Source organism: Lissotriton helveticus, chromosome 8 (assembly GCF_964261635.1).
Source record: "Lissotriton helveticus chromosome 8, aLisHel1.1, whole genome shotgun sequence".
In the NCBI taxonomy this organism is placed as follows: Eukaryota; Metazoa; Chordata; class Amphibia; order Caudata; family Salamandridae; genus Lissotriton; species Lissotriton helveticus.
In genome coordinates this window covers 1,357,491,569-1,357,508,277 of record NC_136069.1, presented here as the reverse complement: position 1 = coordinate 1,357,508,277, position 16,709 = coordinate 1,357,491,569, and positions in this window count along the sequence as shown.

The following is a 16,709-nucleotide window of genomic DNA, read 5'->3' as shown; positions in this document are numbered from 1 at the left end:
TCTAGAGCTATTCAGCAGAAATCTTTACTGTTTTTGAAAACATGATTGTAAAGGTTTTTTCAGATTTATTGCTGACCTCAGCACGTTGCCAGAGGCCTTTCAAGAGTTGGCACATGAGTTCCGGCTGTTGTGCACCCAGGCTTCAATAGTGCAATCAATGAAACTAAATGTTTTACAGAAAGGCGAATTCAAGTTGTTCATATCTCTCTGACAGAAGTGCAAGCCTTTTTAAAATGAATTGGAAGCTGAAGAAATGACTAACATGAAAGATATGGTCAATGGGGCTAGGGTCGGAAAGAGCTGGGTTGGGTGGGCATTGGATGCGATTCCATGGCATCCTCAGAATTGGGGTTTCCACGAGGCGGGATGAAAGGGGGTTCCCGTGGCGTGGGAAGGGAGGGAGGAGTGGGTGGAGTAGGAATGGGGCTGCAGAGAAAAATGAGTAGGTGGTTTGCTGCAAAAATGTGCTTCACCCACCCACGCATGGGAACGGGGATGTTTCCATCTGGCCGCGCATCCCAACCTTGACAGCGGAGTTCAATGGCATGAGTAGAATAAGAGCTCTTTTGTCCCAAAAAGAAGTGGCCTTGAGTTCGGCTCGAGAAACATTTGTGCTTCACATTGCTAACACTCGCACAGAAGTTCAGGCACTTTTAAATACTGACTTGCCGTTGCATTTCAGCGAGCTGGTCCATTCAATCTTTAACGCGTCCTCCACGACCGGACTGGCTAATTTTTTCAAAATCGTTAGCAGCGGTCTAGTGACTTCATTTGAGAAAATATTTGGGGTCATTCCTGCTTTCTTCCATTCTATTTTTTCAAGCCTGTTTGGTGGGTTTCCCGTTTTACTGGCACTAGCGGCAGGCGTTCTGGTGATCTTTTGTTTCATTAAACATGGATGCCCTTCCTGTGCAAGCAGCCGCGCACCCCCTCCTGGCACTGTTTCGCAACCGTATGCTTGAGTACTATGGCACACTGCCGCTTGCGACTTTAAGCACGGCATATGGATTATCGTTTCGATTTTCCTATTTCACCTGTGTCCAGCCTGTGTTTCATTGCCTGAGCTGTGACTTTGACTGGGCCCTTGATTTGTGTCTCTGCAAGACGGTATCTCCTGACGTCGATTTTAATCAGCTGATGAGTCCCGTCGTTACTCACGAGTTGGTTTGGTCTGGCGAAAGGATTATGGCTTTGGCAGCGATGCATGGACTAATGGGTCATTGGAACATTCTCGAAGCAGCGCTCGACTTCTTGGAGCATAGCTTTCTTGAGAACCCACCGAGTTGTCCTCTGATGGTACTAGAGGCTCCGGTCCTAGAAGAACACGTATGTTCTTTCCCGTTGTTAAAGTGGATGGCTGAACTGTTTTCGGATGAAGACGGAGATTTCATTTTGGAGGCTGTTGCTGCATATTTTGCATATTCGGTCTTGCCCTAAAAGCTTTCAGAGTTTCAGATCACGGCCCCTTAATTTCTACTGAAATACTTTTTTGCAAATTTTGCTTGAATTTTTCACCTCCCCGAACTATTGGCTTGTACAAATAAACACTGTATTGACATTTTGGGTGTTTTGGATGACAATTTTTTTCCATCACTTTTTAAATTGTAACATTGCTCATAGTTCTTGAACTCTGCTTTTATGAAGAGGCCCTTATCTTATCTTATCTTATCTTATCCGTGCTTGGATCATGGGGGGTGTCATATAGTTACTGCTTATCTATATACTGTGTTAAGTTAGCACGAGCTTATTAAATGTTTAAACGCCATGTATTCCTTTTGCTGCTTCTGCACACGGCACTTAATTGTTGATTTAGCTTTCAACCTACAAGAGCGTTGTGATTTACATGAGAATAATATGTTATTGCTCTGATATCAGCTTTGCTTAGTAAACTATGTCTGTACAGAGAGTGCTGAAGCTTCAAGGATAACTCGACACAGAATTGTTGTGAGGTCTGATCTCTGCACCTTCATAGACATAACATAAGTGCAGCTCCTGCCAAATTCTGGCTTTAGGCACGTTTTATATTGCTTTGCTTAGAGCACACATACACACTTGATGCGGTTCGCATGCAGAGAGAGCTGGTGGAAGCTGATGTGATCTCTTCATACTAGGATCTTGAGGTATGGGCCCGCCCTGTTAAAACCCAAAGAGACCTTCTTAGATATTAATATAATATGCTAGTTAGGGAGGGTGAGAATTAGGTGTTGTTAACCCTTATTCATTAAAGCATCTTAGCATGCTATCACCTTTTGCTTTCTATGGACTAGTAACTATGCTGATAACTTTGCTTGTGATAATATGTTTCCTTGTATTATCTAAGATACTGCGTTTGAGAAAACGGCATTAGTAAATAAATATTTCAAATGTGCACGTGTCCTCATTTACTCCCCGTTCTGGTTTGAAATGATTGTATAACGAAAGAGTGTTCATGTGTTCCACGTAACCTGAGGTATCGTAAGTTCATGTTCTGGTTTGTCTAATCATTGGAAGTTTGTGATGACCAATGAGACACTGTAGCTAGCCTGGTAAGGGGATTTTGGGTACTGAGGTGAGTTTTGGGTCACCCTAATTCGCCGAGGTTCCAAATCTCTATGCACAGTTCTGTGGGAGAACGGAAACCCTGCTACAGTAGGATATATAGAGAAGCTTCTAACATGGAAGCGTGGAGTATTGGCCAATAATGCCAATAGATATGTTGTTGGCTTCTTATATGTTTAAAGAAGACTCTCTCATTAGTCGAGGGGTGTTTCTATAAAGGGGTCAGGACGATGTTTAAGGGGTGTGTAAAACTTGTAGTCACAGCAATTGACAAATTTTCCTTCAATTGAAAGACAATAGTCCAGAATTAATAGTGATGACTGGATACAGGCGAAGATTTCACAAGAATCTTACTTGGATGACCAAAGGACGTAGAAATGAAGTCATCTTGTGGTTGCGAGGGATCATTACATTAATGGATCATGATGTCTAGTGAGAGCTCCGGGTGGCGCTTAAAAGCAGATGTAGAAAGTCTAGCCTGGATGACTTGCGATATATTCCTGTGGGCAGGTGAAGTGGCTGTCCCAAATGTTATTAGAAAAGAAAAGATGCAGCCTTAAAATACACTGAATAGGGGCTTGGAAGCAAACAAATGGCAACGCTGTGAAGGATGATCCACTGCTGTTCTCGTGGTTAATGTCAGGACTGCCCCCACCTCCGTCTGCAAACCCTGAAAATGCCCAACATAAGGGTTCCACGTCTAGTGATGTTTCTCACTAGACGTGGAACCCCTATGTTGGGCATTTTCGGGGTTTGCAGATGGATGTGGGGGCCATCTAATAACGGGTTCTCATTACTCAAGTCAATATCTAAATCGGATTTGTTAATTTTCCGCCAAGAGCGTATGCGTTTCAAAGTTCCCGAAATACTAGAATGGGAGTCTTATACTGGAGCCGCTAGCCTGAAAAAAACTGCTATATGATCAGTCCATCGCAGGGGTAAAACTTTCTCAAACATTAGACCTAAATTATTAGTAAAGATCCCATCTAGGATGTGGTTAGCCTTATGAGTAGACTCGTGAACTAATTGCCTAATGCAGAAACTGCTGCAGCAATCAACCAAATGCTCTGTTTTATTTTTATCTAAATGAAAATTAAAGTCCCCCAACACGGTAAAATTCTGGGTCTCCATACATGATTCTAAAAAAAGATTACAACTTTGTAACAAAATTATTCCTGGGGCTTGGAGGGGGGTAGATCAGGACACCATTAAATGATCTTTTATTTTAAAATTTAAAATTAAACATCAAGGCCTCACCCTCTAGGAAGGGGTCAGAGTAAAGCTAGCTTTACCCTGATTCCGGTAGATGATTGCTATCCCTCCACCCCATTTACCCACTCTGTCAAGCCTGTGGATTTCATAGCCTTCTGGATCTGCTGTATTTACATCAGAGTCAGAGGCTACGATTAACCACGTTTCCATGAGAAACACAAGATCTGGGACATAGGTATCTATAAAATTGGCAAATTCATATTGATGCTTCACCAGGGTCCTCATGTTAAGTAATACGCAAGTGAGGGGACCTTCTGCTTGGTTATTATTCAGGGAAAAGTATCCTGATGTTTGTGCAGTATTGTTGTTTAAGTAATCTGTTAATTGTGGAAAAATATATTTGCAGCCTGCACAGCTGAAGAAGTTCACTTTCATACAACAATTATGAATTTCGTGACAGTACTGCTGTTAGTTCTATTTTTAATTCAAACAGCTTATTTTTTATTTCCTCGTTCGTTATATCGCCCCTTAGTCCTGTAGTTTCCCAAGAACGTATTTCTTTCTCTAGATCCAGCACTTTTCTATAATACAATCTCCTCTTCTTAGCGCCCTGAGCTCCCAGTCTCCCTCTCAGAAACGCTTTGCACGTATCCCATACTACTTCTTGTTTGGCTGACCCTTCATTTTTATCTAAAAACACTTGTACCTCATCTCTGAGGGCTTCTAAATAGTCCCTATCTAAGAGAATTGTACGATCTAGTCTCCAGATTGAAATCAAACCCTCCGTCCCCAACTCTAAATTCAATCCAACAGCTGAATGGTCTGAAATATGTGCCCCTAAGTGAATCACCTTCGTTACCCAATCCTTCAACCTCACATCAATCAAAAAGTAATCTATACGGGATCTATGATTATATTTTTTGTTGTAAAAAGTATATCCTAGCTGCTGACCTGCTTTTAATCTCCAAATATCACATAAACCTTGCTGTGCCATAATCAACTTTAACCTAGACGACATCTTACCATTTACAACAGCTCTGCTATTTCCCGACCTATCTAACTTACAATCCAAAACCGTATTGAAATCTCCAGCCATAATTATTTTACCTGGGAAATCTAGTAATTCCGCCGCCAGCTCATCCAAGGTGGTTTCATCGTCCACGTTTGGCCCATAATAGCCGACTACTACCAACACTTCCCCTGCCACTCTTATTTTAACAATCGCCCACCTACCTCTTTTATCTGCTCTCTTATCTTCCATAACAATGTTAACCCCTTTTCTGATCAGAATTGCCACCCCCTTTGTAACTATTTCATGGGGTGTAGCAAAAGCACTAGCTATCCAATTTTGAGCAGAAAAGATCTCCTTACTTTCTTTTTCAGTTAAATGTGTCTCCTGCAAAATAATCATGTGTGCAAGGGAATCCTCTAGATATTTCAATATTGACTGTCTCCTAGACTTCACTCGTAAGCCATTAACATTCCATGTGAGGAACCTTAGTTCCTTAACCTTAGCCCCACTCATAGCAGCTTGCTCACATTTCCCACCTTTTGGTAGCAAAGACGCCCCTGAGGATATATATATATTTTTTTCCCACTCCCGCTCCCCTTCCCCCCGTCATCAGCCCATCCCTGCCCCACACCCCCCTTCCCCCCACCCACCGCTCTCCCCCCTCCCTGGAAAACCCAACCAAAACACCCATGGCCTTGGCCTTGTGGATGTCCTAATGGTGGTGCACCACATAACTATTTCTTGCTATACACTAATGTGTGAGTGCCGGGCAGTGATCTGACCTTCCTTAACCTGCTCACCTTCCCATTACTTAGTCACTATTCTCCTTGACATTGTTCTAAAAAGGCATCCACCTCTTCAACCCCCCGAAACGTATACATTTTGTTCTGCCACATTACTTTTAGGAAAGCAGGAAATTTCAATTGTACCGTCGCCCCCAATGCTCTAAGTGGCTCCATTCGCTTTCCTAACTCCCATTGTCTACTTGCTGTAGCAGGTGATAGATCTGACCTTATATCCACTGCAGTTCCGTCCACCATTATACTCTTCATCTTAAGGGCAGATGTCAAAATCCTTTCCTTCAAATCATAAGTCAAGAAGTTAACTAGTATCTTTCTTGGTTTAGAGCGATTTGTGTTCAACCGGAAAGGATCTCGATGAATCCTCTGAATATCGCGTAACAATACCTCTTCCGTTTCCTCTAGCTGTAACTCAGTTTTCAACAGTTGTACTACATAACTTTTTATATCTAACCCTCCTTTCCTTTTGGTAACTTTAAAATTTTTAGATTATTTCATCTTTGCATATTTTCCAGTCTCTCAACTCTCTCGTCATTCTCTCGCTCTTTGAATTTTATAATCTCAATCTCCTTGTGATCATCTAGAACTCTCTCTCGCATCACTTTCATTTCTGTCTCAAGCACTTCTGTTTGGGCACTTAATTTATCAAGCTTGGCCTCCAGTAAACTACATGAGGCTCTTATATGCTCCTGATTTTTATTGGAGGCCTCAAAGCCCAAATGTATATCCCTCTCTAATTTTTTAAGAAGCGCCACAACTGAAGAGTCTGAAGAGTCTGAGTTGTCTAGCTCAGGAGCTATCCGCGCCTTTTCCAGACCTTCATGGTTTGTCAACGAGTTATCTGTTATCATCAGGGACTCCCCCCCATTTCCCCAACCTCCAGCACACTTTCCAGCACACCTTCTGCTACTAATGCTGTATTCAGCTGCGGCGGGGTCTCTGCATTAGCCATACCAGCAGTGTCTTGCGTAACCTCTCCCTCTTCTTCCATCCCAATCGCCAAAGCTTGATAAGGGTTGGGAGTTAAATGCCGGGACCAATCCTGCTCTTCCGTACCCTTTAAGACACTCTGTACTAACTCTCCGTCCTTATCAAGATCGGGGCCCTGAACTAACTGTGTAGAATGTGACTTCAAGATCAATACTTTTGGAATTGGTTTAAAGTATGAATTGAGTGATGGGGTCGTAACTACCTTATACTCGAGCCCCTATTGCTTTCCCTTTTTTGTGTCCTTTTTAATGTCCACCTCCCCTGCCTTAGCGCTTTTGGCTTCTTTAATCGAGCACTTTCGGAAGTTATTTTGCAGGGTTTTCGGCTTACCCAAAGGAGATTCACTTATATCTGTCTTTGTACTCTTTAACGTGTACCTAGGGCACCCTGCCACCAATTTTCTAACGTCCACCTTGTTAATTCCTCCCGTACTCCCTGGCTGTGTTTCCACCAAGCCAGTACCTGCTGGAGTTAATATCTGGGGTCTCTCTACGACAGCCTTTACACCTTTTACCTCGTACGCTCCTGCCAGAGGCTCCTCTCGCCTCCCACGACCTCCGGCAGCTCTCAAGCCGATCCTCGCTACCGCACGGCGCCCTCTACCTAGCTCCAGCGCTGCCCTTTCCCAGCTCCCGCTCCGCGAGTCGACAGGCAGACGCGGCTCCACCTCCTCTACCTCCGCCCAAAGCTGTACGGAGCTTTCCGCCTCAGCCTCCGCCATACGCCGCTGACATATGCAGCTTCACTCTCCAGCAATATTCTCCAAAAATCCGCAATCCGTAACCCAATACCTTCCTTCTATTGAAGGTGAGAAGTTTATCCTTCAATATACCCGCACTGTGGCCAGTTTCTGCCTAGCACTCTACTCAAGCACCGACACGTCTCCCGACATCCGCGACCCGCTACCTAGCCGGCCGCCATGTTTTCCCTGGGAAGCCAGTCAGTTGGCTCACTTTTCCTATGGGGAAGGCTGTGGCAAATTGCTAGCGTGGAACGCTAAAAAAGATTTGACACGAAATCAAATAAAAGAAATTAAAAAGTTAGACTTAGGAGATATTATAACAGATAGTAAAGGATTTGCAGCAGCTTTCCATGAGTTCTTTGTGAAAGTATACAGGGAAGACCTTTGCCCAAGACAATCTGAGATGGAGGAGTCGTTACAGCATTTGGAACCTCTTTCGGGGGACCTGGTGGGGGTGTTAAATAGGGAAATATCTCAAGCAGAGGTGGTTAGGTTTATTAAAGAAAGTAAAAGGGGAAAGGCACCAGGCCCGGATGGCCTCCCGTCTGAAGTATATAAAGTGCTAGTAGATGTGACTGCTCCCACATTATGTCAATTGTTTAATCAAGTCTTTTTGGGTAGAGCAGCCATACCCTGCTCTTGGAATGAGGCAACAATCTCTCTGATACCTAATCCAGGAAAGTCACCTAGGAGTATGGATTCATACAGACCTATATCACTTCTAAATTGTGATTACAAGTTCTTTTCAAAAATACTGGCAGACAGACTGAGCAGGGTTATCCATAAGTTGATTCATAAAGACCAAAAAGGTTTTGTTAAGGGGCGATATCTGAAAGAACTAACTTTCACTCTTATTGGAATTATAGATATGGCTTCCACTCATGAACTCCCCTTGGCGGTGATTGCTTTAGATGCCGCCAAGGCTTTTGATCGAGTTAATTTTGTTTATTTAAAAGCACTCCTGCAGCATCTTAAGTTAGGAATTTGTTTTTACTGAATCCCTCCTTTCTTTGTACTGTTCCCCGACATCATGTGTTTTGGTTAATGGTATATTAACCGAGTCTGTTAAAGTAATGCGTGGGACAAGACAAGGGTGTCCTTTGTCACCCTTGTTGTTTAATTTATACATAGAGCCACTAGCCTGTAGAATTAGAAGCTCTGAGAACATACCCCTTTTTGTAGTTGGTGACTGGTCGAAAAAAATAGGCTTGTATGCAGATGATATTATCATCTATTCTTCTAATCTGCATTAGTCCTTGGAAAATCTGGTGAAAATAACTAAGGAATTTGGAACAGTTTCAGGCTACCAGATAAATCAAGATAAAACTGAGATAATGGCTTGGAACTTAAATACAGAAGGGTTAATTAGTAAAACAGAAATGAGATATCTTGGGGTTAGGATGACTCAAAATATTGGGGATCTTACTAAAGTTAATTTTTTTAGGATAAAGAAAGATGTTTCGGCCACTCTTAAAGGATGGATGAATTTCTCGTTGTCATTATATGGCCGGACTAATCTAGTGAAGATGGTGATCTTGCCGAAGGTCACATTTCTGTTTGAGACTATCTCCCTTGGGTTCAGAAAGGAATGGATGGCTAAACTACAGAGCGAGAAAGTTTCATTTATTTGGGCATCAAAGGGGTCACGCCTCTCCTGGAAAAAACTAAGGAGGAGAGTTAACAAAGGTGGTTTGGCGGCCCCGGATTTGCAAATGTACGCATGAGCTTTTTGTTTAAAAAACTGTAGGATGCTGTTGGGTACTCTGACCACATCAACAATCGGAGAAATATTTGGTGTGATGCTGAAAAGTTGTGACTATAATGATTTTGGTTTTTTGTATAAGTTTGCAGACCCTAAATTTTTCAAGAAGGTCAGGCTTAAGGTCCTTCGGGATTTGGCGGAGATTTGGTATAAAATAAGAAGACTATTAAAGTTACCTATTTTAGCTATATGGCCCCACTATGGGATTCTCCTGAATCTCCGTCTTGGACAAAGGATGCTTTGGCTCTTCCGCTAAAAAGAGTGGGTCTACTGCAGAGATGGAAGGATTTGTTTCAAGAGGGCAAGTTGGTGACCTGGGGTCAATGTCAGCATCTGTGGGGACAGGTTTTTTCAAGATATAAATATCTCCAGATTCAGAGTTGGGCAAACGATCCAGGAAATATAATTGGGAGACAAAATGATTTTGAGTTAAAGCTTGGAACAGAGGGGGTCTTTAAGAAAGAGGTGGCCATATGGTATTGGATGATATTGGAATTGGAGGATGGCCCTTTCCTGCTACCGGAAGCTCTGTGGAAAGAATGCTTGCCGAAGATCGCGACAGAGAACCAATGGCAAGTAACAATGGCTATGCTTTACAGTATTGTTAAACCCGCAAATTTAAGGCAAAATCTTTTGTTTACGATCCATAGGGCATATTGGTCCCCTCGCAGATTGTTGAAATTTAAAGATGGTGGCGTAGTGGAGTGTCCGAAGTGCAAGACCCCCAATGTGGACGATTTACATATGTTTGTCTTTTGCCCGAATATAAGACAATTCTGGCTGGATGTAAGTAATTGTCTGTCCCAAGCCCTGAATCTGAGAATTGAGGTAAGCCCCGAATTAGTAATAATGGGGAGATTTGATTTAGAGAAAAAATGCATGAATGATAATGTGAAACTTATTTTTTACGCTATTTTATTAGCTCGTAGAGAGCTATGCAAGTTGTGGGTCTCTCCACTTAGCCCTAAAATAATGGATTGGATATTGGCCATGAGGTACACAGCTAAGCTTGACATTTCAGATCACACTAAGAGAAAACGTGGGTTTTGGGTACCCTTTTTTTATGTTTTGGGTAAAGTACATCAGGGGAGGAGGAGATATAATATGAATAAAGATGCTGTCCGATGATTAAGCCTCCGCCTATCTCGCTGGTAGCTATTATGTGTTATCCCAGGTCGAAAACAGAGGAGGAGGTGGACATACCGGTTGAGTCAGACGGCCTAGAAGGATAGACTGTTTGGAGGCCAGATTAAAAAATAGGTGAGGTTTATGCCTCCCTCTCTAACCAGCTTATGAGATAAAAAGCCCAGTGGTTGACTAGTTAGAAGCAAAGGGTGGCGAGTCGGCGAATGAGGATATTAAAAAAAAAAAAGAAAAAAAAATTATGAATTTCACTATTAGTGAGCTTACCGATGTTGCCCACAGACAATAGTTTGTTCCATGAATAGGTTTGGATATTTAAACGGCCGGTGCAGATGGGTTTTCCTTTGATGCACCTTTGGCGCTCCTGATGCAATGTGTCCTCTATATGGCCCGCCATAAGTGGCGTGACAGTGCCGGACTAACAAGACTGAGACTTGAGTTGGTGAAGGAAAAAAGGGTGGGGAAAATATATGTTCAAATTGGGGTCCTGCAGCCCCCATCCTAGATGTACTGGCAAATACCTATCAATCTAAAATAAATGGGAGAAAATATAAAACCAATAAAACAAGTAAAACTGGTCTCTCAACACAGACCATGGCGCAGATTATGGGAGCCAGGCACCTCTCAAAGATGGCAGCAACGTGCCGACACTAGGAAATCAAATGTGGCCATTCTGATACTCCAGCTTAGAGGCAACTGTATGGACCCGCTCCCCGGACCTCTATATGGCCTGTGATAATGGGGCGTGGCAGTGACAGTGGCCTATTTACGAGGCTGAGACTTGAGTCAGTGAAGGAAGAAAGAGCAGGCAAAATAAAAGTTTAAACTGGGATTCACCAACCCCAATCCTACCTGACAGGTTCCTCTGCAGCTAAGACATACCGGAAAATAATTAGCAAACTAAAAACACATATTATAATTAAAAGTGGGCTTTCAAACCAGAGTACAGTGTAGATTAAGAGTGACCCAGGCATCGCCCAGAGATGGCAGCAACATGCCGATACAAGGAAATCAAATGTGGCCATTTTGAAATTCCAGCTTAGAGCCTGGGTCTCAAAACTGGGGGTGAATGCTTGGCATTGTTCAGTATTCAGTCCATCAGTTCTTTTTTGCATTTGCCAACGCAATTGGAACCGGTATGCCCAGACATGGGTCTCTTGCTTGCCATGCCGCTGCAGTCAAGCTAGCCTGGCTGATGAGGGGTGATACTTGTTACTGGTCCAGGAAGGACCTGGCCTGGGAGTTTGGGCTGGACTGTTCCAATGGAGGAGCAGGGTCAAGACTGATTTGCATATGGTCGGGTTAAAACTGGAATGGCATGGTGAGCAAAGAAATGATGGATTTAGGCTGAGATCTCTGTTCTGGGGTGAATGTTTGACATTGTTGAGCATTCCGTCCATCAATTGCTCTTTTTGCATTTGTCACTCCGAGTGGGATGAGTATACCCAGACGTGGGTCCTGTGCTGGCCATGCCACTGGAGTCTGGCATGGTGAGCAAAGGAAGCAATGGATTTACACCCAGATCTATGTACCGGGCAATTGTTCTTTTTGTATTTGTCATTCCAAGTGGGATGGATATTCCCAGACGTGGGTCCTGTGCTGGCCATGTCGCTGTAGTCAAGTTAGCCAGGCTGATGAAGGGTTATACCCCAAAACTGGTTCTAGGAAGCTTATTTCTGGTCCAGGTAGGACCTGGCCTGGCCGATAGGGCTATACTGTTCCCATGGGGAGCAGGATCAAGACTGACTTGCATATGGCTAGGTCCAAACTGGAATGGCATGGTGAGCAAAAAAAATAAAAGACAAATTTAGGCCCAGATCTCTGTACTGGAGCTGAATGTTTGAACTCTTTCAACATTTAATCCATCAATTGCTCTTTTGCACCCATCAACCCACCACTTGTCTCATGGGAGGCCCTGAAAATCCATCCTAAAAAGCCATTCTGTAGAACAGACAAAATAGTTGAATGCCAACCAGGGTGTCAGTCAACAAGTGACACAAGTAATCTCCACCCTCAAAGGAATGCACTTTGCCCTGTACAACTTACAGAGAGGTTTAAAGACTCCTAAAGGTTCCTCTGACACCAGTGCATCCCCACAACTGCACCTGTTACTCCGTTTATCTACATTTCCATGACAAACATTCCCACATTGTTCTCGCAAACCCTTTCATACCACTGAACTCTAACCTACACCTACATTCACACATTCTCGCAATCTCCTGCTCCTATATAGTCCCCCAACCCTAACCACTCCCCTGCAACTACATACACTCATAACCACAAACTTTACCTTGTTCCTACCTACTCCCACAGCCCTGAACCTTCCCTCACACCTACATCCACCTATACCCTCAAGCACTCCCATGTACCTCCACCATGCAATCCCCCAAGCCCTCCTATCCACTTAAATCCTCACAAACCACTAACCCTCCTATGCTCCTATGTTATCTCATACCCCACACTCTCCCATCCATCAACCTCCTCACATACCCCCAAGCACTCCGAGACCCCAAAACCCTCCCAGACCATACAACATACCCATTCACCCCAATCTCACCATTCCTGACCCCTCCTTTCCCAGAACCACCTGCCCCTACTCAATATAAAAAATCCTAAGGACCCCACCCTTTTCTAAGGAATAGATGCCTAGAAAGCATCCGGTGCAGGAGGATGGAAGGGTTGTGAGATGGAAAAACGCATGCCTCAACAACGCATGCCTTAACCACAAGGTCTAAACCCCGACCTCATCTTTACCTTGCAATTTTGTGGTAAAGAGATGTTTGGTAAATGGTCATGTGTGGTAAAGATCACACTCCTGCCCATCTGCCATAAACACTAAAAACACCCTAAACCTAAAATCCCTACCCCAGCACAAGTGCTCCCTCGACCTGAAAACTGCCCCTATCCTGTTCTGTACCCTAAGCCCTACAACTCAGCCCCCATACAATTACTCTGTCCCAGCCCCCTCTCTCTCTGAGCCCTAAAGAAAGTCCCCACCCCATAAAACCTAACCCCACCTACTCCCACCCCAGACCAACTGCCCCCCTCAGCCTAAAAAATTCCCCTTTCTTGTCCACGGCCCTAAGCCCTAAAACTCCCAACCCCCAGCACTGAAAACTAAATCAACCCTCACACCCCAAAACTACCCCAACCCAAATATTCTACCCCACCTCTGTCCCCTGCCCTGAGCCCTAAATCTCCCAACTGCCCCTCTACTTGAAAACTGCCCCTATCCTGTCCCCTGCCCTGAGCCCTACAACTCAGCCCCCTAAAACTACTCTAACCCCAGCCGCCTCCCTGAGCCCTAAAACAGTCCCCACCCCTAGACCCTAACCCCACTTAACCCTGCCCCAGCCCAACTGCCCCCTCAGCCTTAAAACTGCCCCTATGTTATCTCATACCCCACACTCCCATCCATCAACCTCCTCACATACCCCCAAGCACTCCTAGACCCCAAAACCCTCCTGGACAATATAAAATACCTATTCACCCCAATCTCATCATTCCTGACCCCTCCTTTCCCAGAACTACCTGCCCCTGCTCAACATAAAAAATCCTAAGGACCCCACCCTTTTCTTAGGAAGAGATGCCTAGAAAGCATCCGGTGCAGGAGGAAGGGAGGGTTGTGTGCTGGAAAAATGCATGCCTCAACAACGCATGCCTTAACCACAAGGTCTAAACCCCGGCCTCGTCTTTACCTTGCAATTTCGTGGTAAATACATGTTTGGTAAATGGGCATGTGTGGTAAAGATCACACTCCTGCCCCACTGCCATAAACATTAAAAACACCCTAAACCTAAAATCCCTACCCCAGCCCAAGTGCCCCTCGACCTGAAAACTGCCCCTATCCTGTCCTGTACCCTGGGCCCTACAACTCAGCCCCCATAACATTACTCTGACCCCAGCCCCCTCTCTGAGCCCTAAAGCAAGTCTCCAATCCATAAAACCTAACCCCACTTCCTCCCACCCCAGACCAACTACCCTCTCAGCCTTAAAAATTACCCTTTCTTGTCCCCTGCCCTAAGCCCTAAAACTCCCAACCCCCCAGCACTGAAAACTACACCGACCCTCACACCCTAAAACTCACCCCCACCCAAATAATCTACCCCCACCTCTCTCCCCTGTCCTGAGCCCTAAATCTCCCAACTGCCCCTCTACTTGAAAACTACCCATTCTGTCCCCTGCCCTGAGCCCTACTACTCAGCCCCCTAAAAACTTCTCCAACCCCAGCTGCCTCCTAAATAATGGAGAAGTTGAAGTAGAGGGGAAGGTACTAAAGAAATGATCTACACTTTTGCTACTGTCATGGGACATAGTAGGGGAAACAGCCTCCTTGGCTGAAGGATAGAGTCAGAAACACCTCTGCCTGTCCCTCAAAATGTTTGCTAGGACTAGGAGAATCAAGGGAAATGTATATGGCACAGTCTTCTGCAAGGTACATAGGAGAGCATCAGAGCATAATGCTAGAGGATCTAGGAAAAACTGAGGCAGAAGTGAGTTCTGATCATTTGCAGAAAGGTCTAAGTTTATGACTCTGAATTGCTGTCAAATTTGTTAAATAATATGAAGGAGGAGAGCAAACTCTTGCGAGCATAAAAAAACCTGGGTCAAATGATCCACTCGGACCTTGTCTGTCACCTGAATAAAACTGCTCTGATTGATAAGATATTCTTCTCTGCCCAAGAACAAATTTGGAAACTCAGAAAATTCAAGGCATTATACTCATTATAAAATGGAAGCAAGGGTATCTACTGTGGGAAACCTGTGATCAATATTATGCCCTGTCCGAATAAAGATAAACATTAGAAAAGGATATACTCTCAGGTAAGTAACAACATTTTACCTTCATCACAAACGTTATTAAAGTAAATGTAATCACTTAGACAACTATGGGTGATTGCAACGCTGTCTTCATAAATGCAGTGAAGGTCAATAATTCCTCCTAGTTCCTATATGAGCTGAAATCATGCAGTTCACAGTTCAACTCCTTCCTTAGGGCCGTGGGTCCTTCACTCACAGAAGGAAGAAAACACCATTCTCCTCCTCCAGTTGGCCATTCTCGGGTCTATTTTGCCTACCTCCGGCAGTGGTGGTCTTCATGAGCCCTGGGCCATAGCACTGCATCCAAATTTTTTATTTTTTATTTATTTATTTAGTATTTTATAGAGCGCGAACCAGACCCGTGAGGGTATCAGAGCGCTTTACAGTAGTATTAGGTGGGATACAGAACAAAGGGGGGGGGGGAGTCCAGGGATAAGGAAACAAATAGAAACAGTATATGGTAAAAAAACAGTCATCATAATCGACTACTATAAGGGATAGGAGCAAAAACGATGCAATAAGCTAGAAAAGCAGTCTCATCACCCTGAAGGATTGTTCAAAGTGCAGGGTGGGTAACATAGGGGAAGGCAGCCAAGGAATATTGCGGTGATGATAGGTAAAGTCAGGTTCAGGGGGTGATTGCAGCATGAGCTTTAGGAGAGGAATTTGCCCATTAGGAAAGATTTGGTCTCCTTTTTGAAGTGGGCTAGAGACGGTATTCTTCAAATGGCGGGTGGGAGTGAGTTCCATATTCTTGGGGCGTCCTAGTAGCGCCTCTAAGAAGAATTTTGTTTCAAGGAGCTCGAGCACAAAGGCATCAGAAAGAAACAGTACGTCTCATGCATTATAGCAGATCTTGTGGGGTTAAGGGTGGAGTACCATAGGTTGTCATAAACCAGGAACGGTGTTTGGATATGGAGCTCTACATACCTTCATTTAAACAAGGAATGAGAGGAAGAGGAAATGTCTTCTTCCATGATTTATTTACACATTCATGTTTTAGTCTGTTTACGATCATTTGTTTTACTCATGGGCCAACTGTTTGGTATTTTTCTAAAAAAACCCTGAAAGGCTGTTGTTTCCAACTATGGGGCCGATGCTGATCTGGGTCGGAAAGCTCTCCGACCGAGCCAAATTAGCATTTTTTTCCGACTGAGCCGGAGTCTTGCAATCCGACCGAGCGAGTTCGATGCGGCTGCATGCTGCCGGACTCGGTTCGGTCAGACTCCAATAGAAGTCAATGGGAGCCGGTCGTACCACGCGTACATGGGCTCCCATTGTCTGAATTGGTACGTCTCGCACAAGGGCACCCCCTACAGTGGGTACCATCGGTGCCATCCACACCATACATGCCTGTGTTGGGGAGACCGTTGGGTCTCCCCCCTGTGTCCGAGTCGTAAGGCTGCGGGTGACAGGGGGTCCGATGCGGACCCTCAAAGGCAACTTCCAGGACATTTTGCGAGCCAGAAACTTTAGCTCGCACCGGCTGTCCGACGCGTGCATTGTACTGGCTCAGTCGTAAATCGCATCCATTGCATGGCACGGTTTACTTACTGACAAGACGTACGGAGCGGTTCGTACGAGGAAACGACTCGGTCAGTTAATTTCACGTTGCACGCATCATACTCGCTTGCTCGTACAGCTGTACAAGTCGGGAGAAAAACACATGTACAACTCGTACTTTTTCCA